This window comes from Lycorma delicatula, chromosome 2 (genome assembly GCF_047948215.1).
Source record: "Lycorma delicatula isolate Av1 chromosome 2, ASM4794821v1, whole genome shotgun sequence".
Taxonomy (NCBI): Eukaryota; Metazoa; Arthropoda; class Insecta; order Hemiptera; family Fulgoridae; genus Lycorma; species Lycorma delicatula.
Window position 1 is genome coordinate 233,177,478 of NC_134456.1, and position 14,414 is coordinate 233,191,891.

The following is a 14,414-nucleotide window of genomic DNA, read 5'->3' on the forward strand; positions in this document are numbered from 1 at the left end:
TCAAGAGTGATAATTGTTCTATCAACAAATTTTCACTTCCATCAAAAAATGGTTTTGGATTGTAGATCTTGTACTTACAACAAATCTTTCAACCAAAAGGGTGATTACAAAAAAAAAAAACACAGTATATATGTATCTTTTCAAAATATGTACATATATCTATAATATGAAATCATAAAAATAAACCGGTTATGAAAAACTTACTTTCTAACATTACCTCATAAAAACGATTTAATAATAAGTTGATAAAATGCTAAATGTTTTTAGGCTGGTGAATGTGGTCATCATAATTTATCTGTGATGACAGCAGAGCATAACACCCGTAACGATATGCCGGTTAACAGTTTGATTGGCCAAAAAATATGCTGCAGAGTGCAATAATATCAAAGAGCAGTTACACAAAAGATGATGCCTCACCCGGTAACCACAATTTAAAAAAATTTACATGTTACAATAAAAATATTAACCCGTTAACAATTACTACCGCTAATAATAAATTTATTTTAACTGAAACAAACTTCCTAATACTTTTTGTATTATTTCATTTTTATAAGACCTCCTGAATCTAAATTTATTTTTTAATAAAGTTTATTTCAACAAATAAAGATCAATATTGCAGATATTATAATTAAAAAAATTTTCAACTTTTTTAGTACTTAACTTACCTTCATCTTAACATGATAACTATTATTTTTTCTTACCTTTATTAATTAATTTTGTTTAATATTAACTGGTAATTAAACGATAAAATAAATTAATTAAAATTAACATACGCATACACTCAAAACATAAAAATGAATTAATAAAGAAAATAATACATACACGTGCATTTGTAAAAAAAAGCATATAAAAATTAAACGTATAGATGAAAAATATACAAAGTGGAAGAAATATAAGTTAAATAAAAATTACAACTGGAATAGTTATAAGGATAACTCCCCCTCACAGGTGGTAAATAAAATTGGTTTTCCACTTGATTTAATTTTTTCAATAAGCGTCATAAAAATAAAAGTCAATATCTCATAAAACAAGAGAAGTTTTTAACTTTTGACAATACCGATTTCTTTGATATATAAAACAAGACATTTTAAAGTTCACGGAAGAAACATTAATCATAATTTAATAAGCGTAAACAAAGTAACATTACAAAAAAAATGTAATTACATTAATTAATCAGCGCTCTGTATATTGGATCTGAAATAAACACAAATCTTGGTTAGTTGATTTTAAATCACAGAAGTCTCTCTTATTTAGTTCTTATTCCCAAAAAAAATACATGCATGAAAAATTGTTTGACAATACAGAAAGTATAAATTTAGCCAGAATTTATGAGAAACAATCCCGTGCTCATCAATAACTAAACGTATGCTACTTTAAAAAAATATATATATAAATCAGCACCAAATCAAGTATATCAAGGAACTGAGATAACGTATAATTCAAAGCTTTCTACTTTTTTTTTTAATAAATTCTGTTTATAATTTATGATGGGAATCCATCCAAATTTTACTTTTTACATTGAAACACATTACAAATTATTTTTCTGGTTGTATTTAGATTCTTATAAAACAAATTTTTATTCGTACATTATTTTGTAGAACGTGCTTTCATATCAGGAATGCATTGATGCCAGAGAGCACAGGAATGCTGTTCCAGTACAGCGCTTTTTAGGAGAAATAAAAAATTGCCCTTTCTCATAAAATTAGTTTTAACTTAAAGTCTGTCTGGCCTATGTTATTATATTTCTTAATGAAAGAAATTATCACTTCTTTAAGTCAGTCATGTATGATGAAATTTTACGTATTAAAATGTTTTTGTGGATATTAAAACTTTGCTTTAATTCTTCACCTTTGTTTTTACTGATATATTATTAACAAACTATGAGCTTATAAAAAAATATAACCTAAATTATAAAAATCAGGACAGCACGAAAAATAGTCCTTGCTTTTGGATATCAAAAGGCAAATGGCAGTAAAATAAGTCACTAAAAATCTAATTCACAAAAAACAGTTACAAATATGGCAAGAAAAAGAAAAGATTTTCAATGTAAACATAAAAATTAACATGCATTTTTCATAACGCTGTCATATAACCAGCTGCTGTGACTGTGAACCGTAATTTTGCAGTGTCCTATAGTACAAATTAAATGTTCAGTACTGGAAAATTTACAAGTGCACCCCTGTTAGACAGTTTATAAAAGAACCATTATTAAATACTTTTGTTTATTACAAGCGTATATGTACCATCATATCAAAGTACGATCATTTATTACACGGAAAGATTTTTAAATGATGTTATGTTAAAGTTCAAATACATCTTTTATTCCCTTTTATTCCAGTTTCATTAAACTGGACTTTTTAAAACATGACCTATATTCCAAATAAATTCACAATAAATTTTCATCATTCTAATTTTATTGTGATTTTATTAATCCTGTATGATAAATAAACAAAAAGTTGGATCAATGGGATGATTTCCCTCAATTATAAAAAAAATAAAAAACGTTACTCCAAGCAATCCATGCAAATATATATATATATATATATATATACTTATATTTTATTATTTTTTCAGACATTTTTCCTAATGTATCGAATAATATAATTTAATTAATTAAATTAAAATCACAAATTAGTTAAATCAAAACCGCCAGATACAGTTTATTAAAAGTAAGACGCTTACCAACTATAGCGCTTTCAAAGATTTACTTCATTGTCAGCAGTTAAAATCAGAAATTAGATGTAGAGTACAACAGAATATACAGCATTGTCATATAACATTAAAATATCTTTCTCGTACCATAGTATGCAAGTAAAAAAAAAAAAGTAAGTGTCTCTTACCTTTAATGTACTGTATCTGGTGGTTTTGATTTTATAATTAATTAAATTATGTAATTATATATATAAAACTTTAATCTTTTTATAAAGATATTCTTAATAGTGTTGGAATTCATGAATGAAAAAGTATAACAATATAACCAACTCGAGGGTTAAAACGAATAGACTTGTTCAAATAGTTCTCAGTAGGCCTACAACACTCTAAACGCTAACTTCTTAATATAAAAAAACCCCAGTAAACATCAATTTAAATATCATTAAATATTCATAAGGAACAATAAATATTTTATTCATAATCTTCAATGAATATTCAATATTTTTTTTTTTAATTGTTTAAACTAATGTAGAAATAAAATTTATTTGTAAAATTCCAGGTTAACCTATACTGTTACTGAAAATATCATTAAAATATCATCTTTTTCGTAGTTTCATTAGATAAAATTTTCTTTACAGCTAATATACAAATAATGTAACATGTAACAGATTAATTAATTATAATCTGAAATTAATATTATATATTACATTACCAGCAAAGTCAACTGATAGTGTTGTGCATATAATCTTCACCATTATCTAATTTACATGAAATTAGAAACAATAATCCATTTTTGATTTTATCAACTTCCTTCGGATAATACTATCAAATTACCAAAAAAATATTTTCATCAATTATATTAATATATTTAAGCTTTCAATTAACCAAATAGTTATATATATGCTATCCATAAATAATCCATTAAAAAAAAAAAACACTCAAAATTAAAAAATCTTTCAAAGATTTAGTACAGAGTAGAAATAGAAGCTTGATAGTATTTCATAATCTTTATTCTTAACAATTTGGTAAGTAAAATTTTCATAAAAAATTTTGTAAAATAAAGTTCAGCAGGTGACCTGGCATTTAAAATGAGCCACATTTTAATTTAAAAAAACAAGAGATGGTTTCTCAATGGCTTCATCACTAATTCCAGGGGGACATCTCACTCTGTTCACTACCAAAGACTAGTTGTTTAGTGAACAACATTATTTTCAGAAAAAGTAACTCTGCTCAGCACAGATTATACTTTCAGATTCTTTATATGCATCAAACACTTTAGATAATGTAAAAAAAAATTTATGTACGCTCCTTCTGTGGAAAAAAATATAAAATATACAATGTCATTACTCAACAGTCAATTGATAACTCTATGTTTTGTTGTAAAACACTTTTACACATAACACAACAATTACACTCACAAATTACACTGCCATCGGAGCTACCCAATGCCGGTCCGTCCTGTCTTGAGTCCCGTACTAGACTTAACTATACCATATTAAACCTTATTAAGTTCTACAAAATCCATAAATTTAAAAGATTACATTTTTAAAAAATCAATATTTAGTTATGATTAAGGACAGAGTTTTTATTCGTCATAAAAGCTTTTTTGTTCTTCAAATCATCGTTTCAGCAGAACTATATTTAAAAAAAAAAAAAAAACTGGAAAAAAACTGAAAAAATTCAGTTGTTTCAGATAGCCCCACAATATGTTTTACATAGCTGCCTTGCGGCAGACCACTGTGAAGTGACTGCATTCTTCTCCAATTGAGAACCTATTATAACTAATTATACTAACATGAACGGTATAAGATAAACATTTTATTTTTAATATTTAGTAAATTATCTATCTTTAAAAGATGTAGTTTTTGATATATAGTGTCCCACGAAAAACAGAAAAACTTTTAGTTCGTGTTCTATCAGTGAAAATAATGAAATAAGTTCATACAAACATAGGTCTGAAAATGCTTTGTTTTCGAGTTACAGCTACTGAAGATTTCTTCCAGATTTCAGATCTTCTAAAAAAAGAAACACTACTGTAATTTTTAAGAACCAAATTAAGGAGTAAATTTTACGGTATCGTATGTAATTTGAGCCGAGAAATAGGATAAAACAGGTCCCAGAACTATAACTCCAGTAGTTTTTAAAATATCAGATGTAAAATACAAAATCTGATGTTGAAAAACAACATTTTTTTACGTTTGTAAGACAACAGCTTTGTTAAATGATTAATAAATGTTAAATATTAGCAAAACTTGTAGGGAATTTAATTCTGAGAAAATTAATGTAAATGCAGCCAATAAAAACTTTTAAAGATCATTTTTTATTAAAGCAAACCAGACAGAAAATCATATTATTCTTTCAGCACCTAATAAACATTCTTTTTAAAAAATTTTTAGTTAATCAACATTTACGGACAAAAGCAAAATTTCCAACATGTACATTTTCTATTGAATGCAAGTAAATCATCGTGTTAATGATGAACACTGTGATTCAGCATATTCAACATAGCCCAGGCACTAGTACAAGTGAATTTCATGTTGCACTGGTTTGTTACAAAGTGTGGCATATCCTATAGAAAGAAATTTTTTATCCTTTCCGCCTGCAGAAGGTTCAAAATTTTGAGCCAACAGATTACTCCCAGCAGTTAAACTTCTGTCATTGGCTTCCAGACAACGCCGATGAGGTAAATTCAATTTTATTTACTGATGAAGCCACTTTTACAACAGAGAACTTTAAAAACTGAAATTCTTCTTTAGAATTCTAAAAATAGTCATTTATGGAGCGAAGACAATCCACATGTATGGTGGAACTAGTTTCCAACATAGATTTAACATCAATGTTTGGTGTGGTATTATTTATAACAAAATTCTGGACCGTTTGTTTTAAATGAAAAACCTTACGAAGATGCATACATTCATTTCTTGAGAAATAATTTCCTGGCTTTTTGGAAAACTAGATTGCAAATGATTTTCCCGCAAGATGGTGCAACGCCACAATTTCCTTTAGTTGTTCTAAATCATTTGAATGCTAATTTCTTAAACCGGATTGGATGTGATAAACAAACAATTAGACACCATAATCAGCTAACTTAACGCCACTAGATTACTTCATTTGGGGCCACATGAAAACGATACTATACCGGCAAAATGTTAATACTAAAGAAGTGTTACTCATTAAAATACAAAATGTTATTGAATTATACAAAACGATCCTGAGATTATACAGAAAGCCGCTGGAAACATTTTATGTCACGAAGAATGCTGTGTACATTGTGTAGGAGGGAATTTTGAAAAATTACTGTAACTGATGTTAATTATTCTGTTACCTTTTATCATTTCATGTATTTTATTTTTTGTTTTGCTATATTAAGGAAAATGTTAATTAGGAACAGAAAAAGTAATACGATTTTCTGTCTATTTTTGATCTGTTTTGCTTCAATAAAAAAGACTGATTTTTAAAAGTTTTTATTTACTTTTTATTGGGTTTCCCGACTCAATTTACATAAGAAACCACCAACTTTATTCCTTATTTGGGTCCAAAAAATTACAGTAGGGCTTCTTTTTATTAGAAGAGCTTAAATTTGGGTGAAATCTTTCATTAGTCATAATTTGAAAATAAAGCGTTGCCAGAATTGTTTATGTGAAGTTTTTTCATTATTTTCACCGATAGAACATATCGTGAAAATTCCTGTTTCTTCGTGGAACACCCTGCATAATAGATTATTACATTTTGCATACAATAGCTTACAAAAGTTTTGTAACTGAACAGTTATTATTGAAAAGAATACATATCTCAACAACAGTATAAGAACTGTACTATTCATCAGATATGAACTTCTACTTTAAAAAATATAAAATGCAAACAGAAAATTAAGCATTTTCACGTAAATGTATAGCACAGGTTTATACAATCTTTTTTATTATTTTAATTGGCCCAAATCGCTTTCTGAGTTGATACTGTTTATTCGCATTACAACATTTAATCGCGTTAAATTAAAAATAGTAATGAGTACCTTTTTTTATTTTAAGTATATAAAAATATAACTTGCAATTATTTTGTGTGCTTAGTTCCCTTAAAGCTGTGCAGATGCACAGCTGCGCAATGATTTTAGAAGTATTGGAATAAATTGCACACAGAAATTTATTCCCTGTGCATCTACAATCAGCTATTGCAAATATACTCAATGAAACATTTAGTTGAGACTAGGGCGTAGCATACAACGCAACTTTCTTACGGAAGATATTCTTAGGGAAGAAATAGGATTAGATGACTAGTGGAAAAATGTATCTATTATGTAGGATATAGAAAATTTGATTTCCATTTTGTACATTTGTATACAAAATGTTACATCAATCTAGTACAAACAAGAAAAATTCTAAAGAATTTGCTAAGCGTCAGATCACGATGTTATATTATTTAAACCGTTAAATGAGGTTAGATGATTGTCCAGGTATTTCACAGTTAGCGCTTCAGTAATTATGAGACAGTACATTAATTGAGTATTGTAAAAGTCAGATAGCAGAATGGAATGACCCTAATTGTAAATATTGTGAAAAGATTCTGACTAACTTACAATATCGGGTAACAATATTAGCTCTGAAAGATGTAATGGACGAGCTTACTTGTGCATATCTACAAAAAAGTAATTTAATAATTACTGATGCTCATCGGAAATTAAAATGAACAGACTAAAAATCAAATATTTGAGACAAGAAATTTTTTGGAGTGACACTGTAAGAGAAATATTATCACAGCATCAAAATTACATTGAGATTATTACTATTACTTGATTTACTGAACGTGTATGTTTGCACTTAGAGAGCAGATTTCCAGTTTATCAAATCATCATATCAGAGCAGACTTTCATTATCAAAAGGTTGGCAAGCATTTGATAATGAAATTATATGGCATCTAAGTCGGTTTTTTTTATATTCACAAAGGAATCAGTTTTATTTAACAATTTGAACCACGTTTTTACGATGTAAAAGGTTTTATTAAGACTAGAAAGAATCTGACCATTTTTTTCTCAGAAATGTGCTTGTGTGTGACTTGTGTATTATAATTGCTACGAGGGTTACGGATTTATTTATTTACAGAAATAGCTTATCTTACTAGCAACATACAGATGTATTGAAACACAATAAATTATGTTATACAGCACAAACAAAAAAAGAAAGAATTTGCGGTCATAAATATGTCACTTTTACTTGTCCAATCTTTCTGACAAAAGATGTCGGTAAATATGAAACACATACCGATTCCAAATGAATAACAGTAAACAGTAAAAATTGTTTTTGTCAATCTAAGTAGCCCTTTAAGCGGTGGGAATTTTTATAAAAGGAATTTTTTCACAAGAGGGTAGCATAAGACTATCATTGTTCAAAATATAAATAGATCTGAGAATAAAATATTACTTACGGGAAAGGAGTTTAAAGAACATGTAGCCGAGGAAATTGAAACGATTAGGAAGGAAAATTTATAAATAATAGATAACGCTAAGAGTGAGATTAGGGATGAAGTAACGAAACAAATTCAAAATTTTGAGAAAAGGTGACCGAGAAAGATTTAAACAGAGCAATTTGTCAGTCCGAAACGGGTCACTTAGATAATAAAATTGTGGGATGCGTTAGGGACTTAAGTGAAAAACAAAATGATATCAAAGACCGGTTAATTGTGACACAGGAAAAGGTAGCGTTAATGAAACAAAATTAAAGCGATTACAGAACAAACAAATAAAAGTTAATGAAAAATTTTCTAATGAAATCACCGATGTAAAAAATAAACTAGCGGGGAAAAAATCGTAGAAACTAATATTAGACGAAATATTATCTGAAACGTAATAATAGCTATTTTGTAAAACCTATTAAGACACGCTTAGACTTGAGGAACCCGATTGAATTTTTAAATTAATTAAAGGCTAGAAATATTAAAGATTGGAGTCAGATATGTTCAATATTATGTAGCATTTTTTCAACCGATTCAGAAACAAGATTGCGGTTTTCGTTCGTAGAGTCTCAGATAGGGAGTTACAGGATTTTTGTGATAGTTTTAAAGAGAAATTTTGGTCGGTAGATAAACAGAATGAGGTCAGAAGTAAGTTACACTTTGGGAAATTTAAATCAGGAAATCATACGAGTTTAAGTCGGTACTTTCATTTAAATTATAACACGGGAAAATTTCTGCAACCGGATTTATACGAGCGCTAAATTTTGTTCCTGGCCCCGAGGTTTCTAAGACGTTACTTTTAAACAACAAAATTATTCCATCTAAAATTTTTTTTCGCTTATACGTTGTCCATCCATCAAACCATCAACCGTCCTCTAATACCAAATAAGTTATTTTCAATCTTGCGGAACTTATAATTACATTAAATATTAACGAAAATAAATTTCCATTTTAACGATACACGAAAGAGTTATAACAAAATTTACGCTTATTTAATTAACCTATTACGTAACTAACTTATTACGTAATAAAGCTCAACATACAATACATGTAAAATACAGACCCGCACGCGCGCGCACATAAAATCTTGTTATTAAGTATTATTATATTTGTTTAAATATCAAATCAGGGATTAAAAAGAAATAAAATTAATTTTTTTTTAGATGCAACATGAACTCCACGCTATTAAAGAAGCAGCTGTTTACCTGCTACAATAAAACTGTGCTGCTAAAACTGAAATTACACGCTTATAAAACCCAGATACTGCAGGAAATGAAAGCCGATGATTGTGTAAAACGTTACAATTTCGCTGTTGAAATGTCGGACAGAATAAGTGAAAACGAATCGTTTTTAGACGATATAATTTTTACAGACGAAGCTACATTCCACGCGAATGGATGCGTTAACAGACACGATTCACGAATACGGGGCTCTGAAAACCCACACGCAATTATCGAGAAAAAAAGCGATTCGCCTAAAGTTAATGGTTGGTGTGGTGCGATGAAAAATCGTGTAACAGGGCCTTTCTTCTTTGCTGAAAAAACAATTAATGGAATCGCGTATCTTTACGTGTCAACCGATTATCGCTTTCCTCAGCCGGATGAACTCGAAAACATTCATAGACTTCATTTCCAACAAGATGGTGCTCCCCGCACTTCAATGCGTCGGTCACGGACGCTTTGAACGAAAAATTTGGAGATCGATGGATAGGCCGGCGAGGACCCGTACTTTGGCCTCCAAGGAGTTCAGACCTGACACCTTGCGATTTTTTTCTTGTGGACATCAAAACCGTTGTTTATTTACAAAAAAAATCGCGCCTTAAACCGCTTAAAAAACAGTATTAATGATGCGATGACAATCGTTAACGAAGAAATGTTAACTAATGTTTGGAGAGAAGTCGAGTATCGTTTGGACATTTGTCGAGCGACTAAGGGCGCACATATTGAAATTTATTAATTATGTAAAAAAATGTTTGAGACGACAAATTTGAAAAATAAAAAGCATAAAAACACACTGAAATATTTGCTGGAAGACAATAGGTAGTGTTGATTGTTTATTGTATGTCGTAAGGTCAAAAGTAAAATGTATAATGTTTATTCCCCGCGGTGGATATAAGCAAGGATACTTTGGAAAGAATGACGGTGTGTCAACATCTATATGCTGCAGTAGACGTCGGGTACGAACACCTACTAATCCAGTACGATGTGGATGGTCCTCGTACTTTCTTAAATTAGGATTTCTAAAGAACGAGTCAAAAGCCGGGTGATTTGGCTGTCCTTTGAGACGAGCAAAATAAGATAATAAAAGCTGGTTTCGTCTATCCCGAAGTGATGGTTCACCACAGTCTACACGATTTTGGGATTTCTGTGCCAAAAACTTCGTTTTGGGCACAGAAATCCCAAAATTCTACACATCCATCCAGCCCTAATCGGTCGTCAAAGCAGCCCGCTCCCGTTCCGCAAGGCGCGGCCGCAAACCACCACGAACCAACAGGAGACAGTCATCGGCGAAAGCACGAGCCGCGAACCTTTTCGGCAATGTCAGCCAATGAAATCCGTCAAATACCAAACTACAGAGCAGAGAACCGAGAACGAAACCCTGCGGGATTCCCCCGATGAGGACCTTCCACAGAGAGCAGCGCATCTACAAACAGAGCCGCACGGTTAGACAAATAGTCTCAAACTACGGCCTGCAGGGCACAGTACCATTGCGGTCCTCCTACCGATAGAGGGTACAACTCCAATACAAAGAAGAAAATGACGCCTCAATGTCAAAAAAAATTGCCAAACACATCCACAGTCGGCGCCTTCCACTTCGGCATGTGCATTCAAGATGCAATCCTCGGTGAATCCACCTTCATAAAGCCATACTGGCCTCGACTAAAAAGACATCTCACATCGATGCATCCCCAGAGCCGCCCCACAACCAGCCCCCGAAGCAACCCGCCGAAAACCATCAAGAAGCCGACAACCGCCGACCGAACCAGAACCCCTTTCCGGCTCCAAAAGCACCCTCACCAAAGCCACTTCCCGACAAGCGGAAAGAAGCCCAAACCAAGGCACCCAGAAAACCGCCCGCCAAGAGCTCCCCATGACAAGCAAAAGGCGACAGAAGACATCCGAGTCAAGCCAGCCAACACCCGGCCACCCCCAGCGCCATTCGCGAAAACAGACGGTCCACAATCACGGGACCTACAACCCGCACGCCAGGGACGGCGTCCCACCCTCCCCGACGCCGACCACCACACCATCTTTCCGAGCATCCGGAAACAGAGCATCCAGGAACGCCCGGCAAGTCGCTAAAGATGTCAACGTATCGTCCCGACCACCAAACTCGAGCGAAAACCGGACTGCACGTGCAATGGCTTGGGCCCATAACATGATTTCGCGAGCTGCCACGGGTTGCGCTGCCACTCGCGCATGGAATCTCTCCGAAACACGAGTGTGGTTTACTTGATGGCTCGTAGGTCTTCACTGCGGACGCGCCGGTAGATACGTAGGACCTCAGCGCGCACGTCATCAACGATAATCCCCGTTAGGGGGCTACGCTTGGGCCTACCTACGATCTACCCTTGTGCCCAGCACGCTACGTCTTCACTGCGGACGCGCCGATAGATACGTAGGACCTCAGCGCGCACGTCATCAACGATAATCCCCGTTAGGGGGCTACGCTTGGGCCTACCTACGATCTACCCTTGCGCCCAGCACGCTTAGGTGAGAGGACCACCATCTTTTTCCGGGCCGCCGTCTGCGATCAACAGACGGCCTCCCAAAAGCGAAGGTCATGACGGCTACAGGCACTCTCTAATCAGCGGACTGACTACGATGATGGGACCGTTCATTAGCCTTGGCCGCCGTAGGACCCTATCGCAGCCAGTCTTGATGGCCCAGCTGAATTTTTCAGCCATCAATTCCACCTGCTCACTGTGTTCCATGCGACATTACAACCCCTGTAAGGCAGCCGCCAAGCCCATGCAATTGCGCGCACCGTCCAGCCCTCGGCGCGGGCCAGGCGGTCGTGACCACACGCAAACATCCGTGGCGACTCACCAGGAGAACCCGGACAATCTGCCTCCAGGCGCTCCGGAAGATGAAGCAGTAGTCGGGGCCAGGGCGGGCGAGACCCCATCACGAGCGAGCAAGCCGCAGATCTTGTGACCACAGACCGAGTGCCCTCCCGAATGGCACCGAGAAAGGACCGAGCACTGACCAACGAGCCCCGGACACCCTCCACCACCCGCCGCCCGTCACAAGAGAGCCGCCCGGAAGGCAGCTCTCAAGGCGCCCCAGTCGGAGCGGCTATCCGACTTGCAGGAAGATGGCTTTGGTGACGGTGCTCCCAAAACCAGGAAACGACTCTAGTTAGGTCGACAGTCATCAGTCTCGAGATGGCCATCGGCAAGCCCCCCGAGAGGCTATCCGTGGAACGGCTCCGGGAATGCATCGATGTTCGATGTCTTTTTAGTTGAGGCCAGTATGGCTTCATGAAGGGGGATTCACTGAGGATTCCATCTTCAATGCACTTGCCGAAGTGGAAGGCGCCGACTGTGGATGTGTTTGGCAATTTTTTTTTTGGCATGTTGGGGTCATTTCTTTCTTTGTATTGGAGTTCTATCCTCTGTTGGTCGGAGGACCGCAACGGTCCTGTGCCCTGCAGGCCGTAGTGCGAGACTATTTGTCTAACCGTGCGGCTCTGTTTGGAGATGCGCTGCTGTCTGTGAAAGGGTCCGGGTCGTACTGGCCTATCCGTATTATACGTAAAGTAATTTAGAATAGTCAGTTGTTTGTTCGCGTACAGTAACGACCCGGACAACAGTATCACGTCTATTAGTAGACACTCGGCCTGGCGGCAACGTTCTGCCGTCTTGCCTACTACTGAATTGGCGTTCGACTGTAGCAGTCTGAGAGTTTGCCTAACCGTACCTAGATAGCATGTCACACTCTATGATGGACTGAATACCACGTCCTTCAGAGAATTTGCTTGGCACAAGCGGGGAATATTGCTAGAATTTCCGGTAGGACATCCTTAATTGTCACTTGTGACAAGAAATCCGTACCGGAACTCTCCTTCGGGAGTGCGGTTATATTTATTTTGTCGCTGGAGGGGCCGGGAGTCATTAACGCATTTTGGTGGGGCGTGGGGCTTCTCGGACCTCTTATTTGCTATAGTTTTTGTGTAACTTTACTAAATAGCTGAATAAGTGGGAAGCCACAATATACGCCTTTTGTTGTGGGTATGAAAAGATCGTTAAGGACCACTCACAGACTGTTTACTCTTGCATAATGCAAAGGCATTACAAGTAAATTTAAGAAATCTGTTTCATATTATACTCTTCCTTCAGTTATGATAGCCTATTCCAAATGAAGAGGCGTTAACTTTTCCAATCTACCAGAAACATGCAGTTTAGAAGAAAATGTTGGTGATGAAGACATAGTGACTTAGAAATTAACGAAAAAGAACAGGATCCAAATTCCCAAGATGAGAGCACTGAATCTCACAAATTACTGAACCAGAACCTTAATGATCTGTTTCGTCATGTTAATTTGTTTTAAATGTAATCTCAGAGTTCCTGACTTCAAAATTAGAAAGGTTTAACCTTTAATACAGTGGCACTCAAATATGTTTTCCTTTACTAAGCAGCAAGAATTTCGACACCTGTTCTCCTTACACGATAAAAGTGTTCTCCAATGATGTAAATTCCTTACTGGATTTACTATAGCAGTGTCACAATCCTTCAGAATTCTGACTGCATATAGATCCCTCTGAAAATGTTTGAAAACCATCCTCCTTCACATTGGAAATAAGAAAACATCAATTCTCCTTTCCTCTTTAGCACAAATGAAGAAGACATATGACAGTATGAAATTTTTACTGTTGATACAGGTGAAAGTTATTCATGGGCGTATATGTAGAGACCTAATGGTGATAGCAATTTTTTCTTAAGGCTGCATCTATCAGTTATACAAAGTACTTTGGTTTATTACACAAGCAGGACAATAGAAACAGAAAAACCATTACATTAAAACTAAAAAACCGGCCCAAGAGCTGAGCAGAAAAATATTATTTGTGAATTTTGTAAATCTAAAGAATGTCTACCTTCTACCATTACATATAAAACTTGCTTTGATGAAAAATTTTATAAAATAATAAAAAAATAAAGGTTTTACCACAATATATGGAACGACACTTCCATTGTAGTTCTTCTTTTTTTTAATAATTAAATGAACGTTGTGTTACCTGCAACAAAAGAAAAAACAATACTATATGTGACGATGATAATAAATCCTTTTTTCAACTTACTATGTTTTGGTTATGGT

General features: G+C 34.6%; 1 protein-coding gene across 3 annotated transcripts in view; it reads right to left on the reverse strand.

Annotated features, from left to right (window-relative positions):
• The window catches only part of LOC142319750 (very long chain fatty acid elongase 1-like), a 103,009-nt gene that overhangs the window by 82,581 nt on the left and 6,014 nt on the right, over nt 1-14,414 (reverse strand). For all 3 annotated transcript variants that reach the window (XR_012755265.1, XM_075357376.1, XM_075357374.1), the window contains exon 2: nt 14,265-14,334. The gene's annotated coding sequence lies outside the window, so the exon portion shown is untranslated. The remainder of the gene's footprint in view (nt 1-14,264; nt 14,335-14,414) is intronic.